Raw genomic sequence first — 9,317 nt, 5'->3', positions numbered from 1 at the left:
ATTCGCCCTGACCCCCGAAAATTGCTGTCTTATTTCCCTAATGCGGTATGAAAAAAATACTTCTGTCCTTAAAGTCTGTAATCATACAGGGGTTGCACTTTCATTTTTATTTTTTTCGTACTTTGTTCCTTCTCTAAAGTGCAACTCGCAGGCTGAAAATTTCGAAAAACTCCAGGTAGAGTGCGCAATGACCTTTTCACAAAGTCTTCCAGATTTCTGCTCCTCTAATCAATCCCCCTCTGATCGCCTCGCTGTGTGCCGGATTGTAATGTCACAATTAGGGCCGCTCCATTGTTTCTGTTTTCCGTCTGGGGAGAAAGCTGGCGCTTCTCTGATCTCAAGGTCATTCCTTTTCACAGTTTTAAATAAATTATTGGCCGCCTTCTCTGTTCATCCATCCATCCATCCACTCCCCTCACCCTACCCATTCAATTGGTAGATGTGCCATCTTTTTTTTTTTTTTAACCAGAAAATGAATGGCTCACATCCTCAACTATGAGAATAAATGCAGCTTTTTGTTGTTGGGTATGATTAGAAAAATATGGGGACCATTAATGTTGTTTTACTTCTGTAATTTTTTGTATCAGAACATTAAGAACTGTATACTAATAACATAATAATTATGTATAATGTCACTAATTTAACCCAAAAAAGGAGAGGTGACAGTAATGTGTTTCCATCTACTTTCTCTTTTTCTGCCCAGAATATCAATTTGCTTCTGTCAGGAAAATGTGATTAATGTGTATTTTAATTATAGTTTTTCAAACCTCGTAGGTCTTTTAATTTATAACATCTGTAATATCATCATTACCCACCTACTATAATTGTAATTATTCATTTTGACTCTTTTTCTTTTTTAAATATTGTTTTTTTTTTTGTTACAGGTAATAATACAATAAATGTCAGCATCTTTAAGAAGCGCTAGGGAACACAAGCAAGATACAATTAAGTTTGAGTTAAGTTTCTAAGTTGCTAAGTTTCAAAGCTAACTTAATAGTTAGCTCTGAGATGAGTCATCAGAGCATTTCCCATTGTACCAGAGGAGCCACTGCAGTGACCAGAGTTTTCTCCAGCTGCAGCAATTGTTTGTAAAAACTAACCTGAGCTGATAATCTGACTTATTTACCACCTTGCCAGGCTGTTACTTTATAAAGGGCAGAAAATATATGGCTCTGTGCAATAAGCACCTTAAAACTAACGTTATAAAACTGTCATAAGATTTAATTTCTGAGTTTGATGTCGGGCTGAATTTTTTCCTGCTGCGTGGAGCATCAAGTAATTTCAGAGCACTGCAAAATAAAGCAATTCTTTATTTTGTTTTTTGTTTTTTTCTTAAAAGAAAACAATTCTACTTCATGCTTTTGGAGAGCTCTTGCTAAGCAGCCAATCCACGAACGGCATTTTTCATCCTTGGTGCTGATTGGCTGCGGCCTCAAGATGGGGTTTTGGAGGGGAATGTTAGCTTCTGCGGTTTTTTGTTGACGGTTTCCGCTGTGCTTTGACGCACATTTAGGTCTGTTTTCTGTGTGAACCGTCAACATATTGTGAGCTACATTGGAAAGGCGAACTTTTGCAAGAGGGCATTGAAACTTTTAAAAAAATTTGATTTCATTTAGATGAAATTATACATTTCTTTCTTAGATTTACACTAACTTCATGAAACATCAGCATTCCCACCCAAGGTTTTTCAGATGGCGACAAGATGAAACTTCCTGCTTTGATCTCAAGATAATCAAAACTTATATTGTACACCAAATTCTTTTTTTATTTTGTTTTTTGGTGTTTGTTTTGTGCAGCATTCTGTGCGCCGCCATTTCACTCAGTTCAAAAGTTTCAAACGACCTGACCTGGCTGTTTAGAGTTGCAGCACGACATTAAAATGAGATGAGATGAGTCTTCAGAGAGCGTTGCAAAGGAAAACAAAAAAAAAAAAAAAGAAAACAAGGAGAGGCGAGTTCAGCTAATGTCACTTTCAATTAATATCCTCAGGTAGTGGCCCCATTAGCCCTCTCACACATGGGCCTGGTTTACAATGCAAATAGGGTCATTACCTGAGAAGCCTAATCGGCTTTGACAAGAGGCCAGAGAAGTCAGCCTTCCTCTCGCGCATATTTGTTTGCTTATTGTTTCTTTTTTTTTTTTTGGCACAAATCAACACATGAAATCTATTAGAAGTGAGAGAGCAAGCAAGCGTTCTGTTTGAATTCTGCTTTGTTAGGAGCTGTCGCACGACAGCCGAAGTTTGTACGCTCTCTGTTACCAGCAACTCAAATGCAACACTAACAAATTACATCAGTCTGAGAACAAAGAGACAGAAATGAAAAGTAAATGATTTCCAAGGGAAGGATTTGTCGTTCTTTGTTCTGGAGTCTTCCCAGAAATGTGTCGTGTGATCGCGCTTGCACCTTAAATATTTAAAGACCCCCTTTTGCGGAAGCTTAGTTTGTCGTGTTGCGGATGGGCCTCCGACTGCCTCTAATCTCCTTGTTACCTGGAGGCGTCATAACGGCGATGCAAAGACAACATGTGGCATATGATTGCGAGACAAGATTCCACCCCAACATCCCCCAACCCACTTTCGGATGGGGCACAGGCAGGTTCAAAGTTTGCGCGCCCCCGAGAAGACGCTTGGCGTCAACATCTGCCTGGGAGAAAGAAAAGTGCCGGGAACGAAAGAAGAGTAGAATAAAAAATAAAAAACCATCTTAGATCAGTTGTTTCCCTGAAAACATCCTCCTGTTTTCTCCCCCCACCTCCCACGTTCCCCAGATACTGTGGCATCTTAAACCGTTTGTGCAGAATGAAGATTTTTTTTGCCAGGCCTCTGTATTCGCGGCGTGTTTGTGATGAGGGAGCGCTCTGTTTTCTGGATCCTTGCACAGACTTTTACGCACAGAGGGAGAGAAAAATAGCAGAAATTCAGATTGTGGACCTATAAATAAGACATCGGCTCAAAAGTGTGCACTCTCAACTTTTGCCTTTGCCACCGGAAAGCGACGGAGCGTAGCAGAGGCAAATTGAAAGGGATGGATGGATCAAGAATGCCTCTTTATTTGCTTGTACACACTCCTTGAGCTGTAAATTAGATGTCACCGTCGTTACATGTCATGTGCTGATGTGGACGCGTTTACACCGCTTTTGATTGTTTGTTCCAAGCATCACTTAGATAAATAAAGACTTGACTCGCCTCCAGTCATCATCGGGGTATTGCGAGTGACTGGTAGGTTGTTCTGGTGGGCGGACTTGCTCTGGTGTGAATTATGTGAGAAAATCACTAGAAAGCCATATTTTCCAACTTTTTCTTTCCTTTTTTTCTCAGTATAAACACAGACCTCGTTGTTTTTTTGGGTTTTTTTTTTATTAGAACAATTGCAAAAGACAGCTCATACGTGGGAATTAGAACAAAAAGGACACTTTGCTGTTTGTCAAAGTAAAAAAATGGTTTGCATTTGTATTTAGTCCTCTTTACCCTTAAAATAATTTCAGGAAATCTGACTTTCATTGAAGAGCGGCAAGAAGAAAGTCATGAGAAGTTCACTTTAAAGTTGTCCACATCATGTGGGGGTATGGTTAAACATGTGGAATAAAGTGTTCTGGTTGGATGAAGTTAAAATGGGGCTATTAAACCAAGGTGCAAAGTGCTCTGTGTGGCATACAACTATTGCCACCCTTCTAAATACACAATTCCCTGGTATCTAATTCCCTTTTTAAGGTGTAATGTCTTTTAATTAAAGGGGCCTAGTCAAAGTCCACACCAAAATTCTATTCAGAATCTGTGACAGGACTTAGAAGCTGATGCTATTTTGTTTAAGTTATCTATTTTGTGAAGATGAATGAGTAAAAAGTTTAAGTGTGCAAGCGTTTGATGAGACCTGCAACAGCAGAAAGAGGAGATCCTAGTAATACTGTATTTATATTTGTGCTTGGAACATATTTGTATTAAATCCACATGACTGACAGGAAAACACATGCGTGAATACAACAAAAATATTTCCCAGAGCTATTGTTTCTTTTTATTTTTCAGGTCGGTTCAACAAAGCCTTTATTTTGACTCTTGAAGATTTTTTCTCCCCCATTAACACATAAACAGATAAGGGTCTCACTTGTTTGTGTTTTGTCAGATCTTTGAAAATAAAAAATTCCCTGCCTTGCAGCACATCTCAAACAGCGACTGTTGTTACGCCTGTCTCAGCAAGCCACCTAACGACGACAACAACACAGCAGCAGCAATAAAGCTCCCAGATGTTTCGCCTCGGCGTGTTTATTTACCTGTCATGTTCCCCTAATTGTTTCGTCTGGTACAAATAAACACGTCGCCTGTTGCATCTCTGTTTGCACGCCCGTTCGCCAACAAACAGGCTCGCTGGCAGGTTGTTTGTGATGATGTGTGGCGCGTGCAGAAGGGATTAAAAGAAAAGGTGACTCCACGCCGGCGCGGTGATTTGTACGCATGCCAGAGGGAATGGGATTCATGGAGGACGGGTGGGGGTGGGGGCAGGGGTTAAGGTGTGCACGCAGGTAACATCTGCTGAGATTCTTCTGCACAATAAAAGAAGAAGAAAAATCCTTAAGCTGTATATTAACATCTGTACTCTGAAGATTTACAGCTCGAGCTGCCCTTTCATGGAGACACTTGATTTTAAATTAGGCTTTACGAGCTTAGGAAAGAAAGACTGTGAAACATTACAGCGTCTTCCTCAGTTACTTTAATCATAGAAGTACACAAACCAGTCCAATACCGATACTCACTTTGTATCAATATTATCAATATTTTCAATTGATTTGCACACAATTACTGGCAACCAATCCAAACGAGGGAACTTACAATACGTTTAAACTTTAAAAAAAAAAAGAGATGGAGCTGTCAGTATTGCCAAGTTTAACATTCAGTGTGTAAATGATCCTTCACTCTGCAAAACAATAATCTTTAAATTCTTCACAAATGGCTGTATAAAATTTCCCAGACTAATGGGCAGCAACAGTTGCTTCACACAAGTCATTTTCTACTGTTTGCTGTCGAAATTAAAAATGCATTATGTGTTCGGTTATTTTCACTGGCCACGCCAAGTCCTGATTACTGCATGACTTGTAAAAACAAGAAATAACTTAAATAGAAACTGATAATATGTTATTGGCCGAAAAGTCTTGAAATAACACATCCTACTCTGACGTAAAGAAATTCAACAACACATAATTGACATCCATCAGTTTGTAAATCCATTCAAAGCCATTTGTAAGACTGAGAATCCAGTAAACCACCATGGGAGCCTCTAATCCACAAATGAAGAAAACATAGAACCATGGTGAATCTTTCCAGGAGTAGGAAGCCTAACAAAATTACTCAAGGAAAACATCACATCCACACGGATACATAAAATAACCCAGAAAAACAACTAACACACCACAAGCCCAAGTAGGGTCAGCGTAATGGATTCAACAGTTAGACGGAGACCGGGCCAAGCTGGATCCAGTTTCAAGGCAACAGACACTGATGACCAAAAATGCCATAAACGGTCGTCTCACATTTGCCCAGAGAATGTTGATGCTCTCCAAGACTTTTGGGAAAATATTCTGTGGACGGCCTAATGACCTTCATGACTCACCTTAATCAGTGGAACCACGAATCCTGCTGTCTACCAGAAATTCAGGAAGATGAATGATGTTTTCTCTTCATAATGTTTAGCTTCAGCTCAGGCACATTTGGATTGAGCAACGATTGAAAATAAAATGGCATGGGCACTTTGGAATGGTTTAAAAAAAATAAAAGAAATAGGGCCTTCTTACAATCCAGATTTGAATCTGATCGAGATCTTCTGATGTGACCAGAAAAAGTTTTATGTTTGCAAAGCCTCCAATGTGTCTGAATTTGAACAATTCTGAAAAGAAATATGGGCTTAAGTCCCTCCTCAGTGGCGTTGAAGACTCATTCCCATTTAAAAGGAGTTATGGCAGCCAAGAAACAAATAATTAGGTTTAGGGAGTACGGCAAACTGTACAGTTTGCTTTGGATCGCTTCTTTTCACTCTAGGAACTTTTGATGTTTTACCTAGTTTGGCAAATTAATTCATACATGAGGCCTCTTTCCTTTTCACTTTCTTTAGTTCAAACACTACTTTGTGTCTCAATACAGTGAACAAGTATAGCAGATAAAATAATTAAACACAACTGAGGGATTTTTCACAGTGATGTATAATTTTGCTCATTGTTCCTAAATTCCTCCCTATTTCCATTCAGGTAGGTACCAACTCCGAACCTCAATGTGGTAAAAATGTATTTTTCCCCTCTTAGAAGAAGAATAGGCTTGTGAAATAACGTGGTAGAAAAGTGGTACAAAATGAATGAGCTTCAGGACGTGAGCTCATCTCATGTAAGTCAGATGAAACATCTTGCAAACCGTTAGTTGATGTTTTCACAAAGGAAAGAAAAGGAGAAGATTCAGGGATAGAACTCCATTTGGAGGAAGTGCATTGTTTATCCAAGAGCACCAGACAACATACAAAAAAACACAAAAGTCTTGAAAGGGGTTGGAAAAAAAGAGATTAAAAAAAAGTATCACCTCTTTAGTTTTTACTGAAAGAACAAAGGTTGAATAAAAATTAAAATATTGTATTTTAGTTTTTTTTTTCCCCTCTCTCTTGTTTTAAAACTATATTTTCACTCTGAAAAACAATGAGTTTGAAGCGTTCAAGCGCCTTGTTACACTTATTGCCACTAGGTGGCGGTATAGCGCGTCCTCCAGTTGTTTGCCAACCGCCAATAAAACTCAGGGAGACGACGAAAAAGAACCGCTTCGTTAAGGTAAAGCATGATCAAGACGTACAGCGACTGCGGCACTATTACAGGTTAGTATTGCTTTTATTTTCAATTAACATTTTAGAGTTATGGCCTTGGTCATTTTTATGGCCGCCTATTTAATTTACTTTGGAACTGCTTAAAGAGTTACTTTTGGCCGCAGTTGAGGAACACTTCAACCGAATGTTTTTTATTTTCTTAACAGAAACAAAAGTTTTCAAACATTTGTCGACTAGCAAACAAATGTCGCACAGAAAAAGTGTTCTTAACTAGAAGACTGCAGAATACTGCCTCGGATTATTTCAAATGAACACGGACAGATGCAAACAAATGTAATAAATAACAGACTTTTCTCGAAGGAGGTTTTAAACGCTGCAGACGTTTATCTGCACGTTGCAGCTCTTGAAGTAACAATCACCACCCCCTGGTCCACGCTTTGTACATTTCCTCTCGAACCCCTTAATCAGCCTTTCCTGCAATATCATTTCAAGGCTGTGGTTATCCCTGTTGCTTTGGCAATAGTTGCCACCACAGTTTGTGCTTCAGCTAAACTTTCCATACGTATGTTTGGATGCGGCTCTGTAAACAGCCAGCTCCTTCTGCAATGACCTTTTTGTGGGCTCCTCTGTCTGTAGTGGGTTTCAGTGACTGTACCAGCTGTCCAACTCCTGCTCTTCCCCCCCTTGGTGGCCTGGACTATGACATCACGATGTGTTGGAAAGTGATTCATTTCTGAAATTGCTTTCATGTGAAAATTGATATTCCGTTGAGCTCAGCCTTGGGTTTGCAGTAGCTGTAGGGCACAACTATCAAAATGAACAGATGTTAATGTGTAAAGTATATTGTTCTGAAATGTTTCTTTAATGTGAGACTTTTTCACAGGAATATTTGTGTAATCCGAAAGCGCTAAAATTGTTTTCCTGACAAGCATAACTTTAGATATAGACCCTGTCTTTTTCTACTGTTCTTTGCATCAGCTCTATGATATACGCTGGAAAACAAGAACACTTTTAAATCTTTGATTTCCAGATGGGATCGTGCTTCTTCTGAGCAGCCACGTTTGGCAGTGTTCATAGTTACCCATTCCACTTACTGTTTGACTGCAGGAGTCTATTGGTGATTATAAATACTGCATGTTTGCTCCCGTTTGACAGAACAGTTCTGAGGAACCGTCTAAATAAGCCATCTTTGCCGTTTTTGAAGTCACCGGAAAACCACCAGTCGAAGTCGCGAGCACCTTTTTGAAGAGGCCGAGGACGGCAAGTCAGCAACATGAGGAGGAGGAGGAGGAGAAAGGCCTCATGTCGAAGATGCCACCGCTCATATGTCACAAGGTGATGAAGTGCAGATATCTGCCCTTAAAGAATTTGTGCCCTGCAGACGCATGCCAGATTTATGTCTTTTCGTTCCCTCTCCTGCCCCATTCTTCAACATTCAAACACGTCGAAGCAAAAGGCGGTTTGAAATACTTACCCCCTCCCCCGCGCTCCACCCTCCCACCAGCCCCCCCCCAAAAAAGAATATTGAAGACGGTCGAATTCGCAGGTTAAAAATGTATATGCAAATGCAGGCTACATTAGAGCACACGAAGGTTGTTAATAAATTAACACGTGGCAGAAATAATTCAGTTTAGCGTGATAATTCTTGGGTGTGAGCTGTCAGCCGTCGCATTGTTCCAGGATGGAAAGTGACGCTGAAATGGCAACACGAGCGGTGAACTGTGATGTTTTAGTGTACCTCCATTCGGCGCGCTCTGACACAATAACTGCCTTTTGCTCGCCTCGCTCTACTTTTTCTTTTCTTTTCTTTTTTTGTCATTTCGGCAGAACAAAAGGTTTAATTAAGGATGCTTTCCGAAGGGAAGCCGACACGAAACACACACATCTCAGCCAAGGTGTGTGTTTGCGAGGATCGAGTCGAAACCGACTCTTCGTGAACGAGATGCGTCTTTAAAAGTTTTGTGAATTTCATCCCCCAACATTGATCATCACTATTCATGACTTGTGCAGAGCATGTGATACGCCAAATGTTATGTCTCCTCTCGGGTTGCCATAGTTGCTAAGCTGCCGAATGTAGGAGGACATCTTAGCAGGGATGTTGTGTGACGAGTTCGTTTCTTCCCCTTGCCTCGGCCTGGAGATTTGCATAGCAGGAACCCGGGGAGCTGACACTCTGTTTGTGTAGCTCAAGGTGCAGAGGATATGCAAAGTGTCAAGTGACTCACAGTCAAGTTTTTTAATAAGTGCCATTTGTTCAATCTGTTGTTTAAACATTCCCGTCACCTCCATGTATCCTTAAAGACTGCCGGCCTCGCTATCTTTTAATTAAGTCTTGGACTAATGTGCCACTTAATTGTCTCATCTTGGAAGATGTTGTTTTCTCTAATTTACTTGGGGAAAAAGTATCGCAAGCTAAGCTTTTTAATTTGGTTCTGTGGAGGCTGGGTGTTTAGTGGGTTCCCAACGAATGAGGGAACACTTCAAAAGAGGAGAAACTTCTTTTCAATTTGAATGAACAGGACTTTA

At 40.2% G+C, this 9,317-nt stretch overlaps 1 long non-coding RNA gene across 1 annotated transcript in view; it reads left to right on the top strand.

The window, feature by feature from the left end:
* The first annotated feature begins 6,751 nt into the window (after positions 1–6,751).
* The window catches only part of LOC129375584 (uncharacterized), an 84,793-nt gene continuing 82,227 nt past the window's right edge, over positions 6,752–9,317 (top strand). Inside the window, exons 1-2 of the long non-coding RNA XR_008607648.1 lie at positions 6,752–6,842; positions 7,947–8,126. This is a non-coding gene — a long non-coding RNA (uncharacterized LOC129375584). The remainder of the gene's footprint in view (positions 6,843–7,946; positions 8,127–9,317) is intronic.

The sequence above is a fragment of the Poeciliopsis prolifica genome, unplaced genomic scaffold (assembly GCF_027474105.1).
Source record: "Poeciliopsis prolifica strain line A6 unplaced genomic scaffold, Auburn_PproV2 SCAFFOLD040, whole genome shotgun sequence".
In the NCBI taxonomy this organism is placed as follows: Eukaryota; Metazoa; Chordata; class Actinopteri; order Cyprinodontiformes; family Poeciliidae; genus Poeciliopsis; species Poeciliopsis prolifica.
Note: the sequence above shows the minus strand (reverse complement) of the source record. Positions and strands in the feature narration are given on the sequence as shown.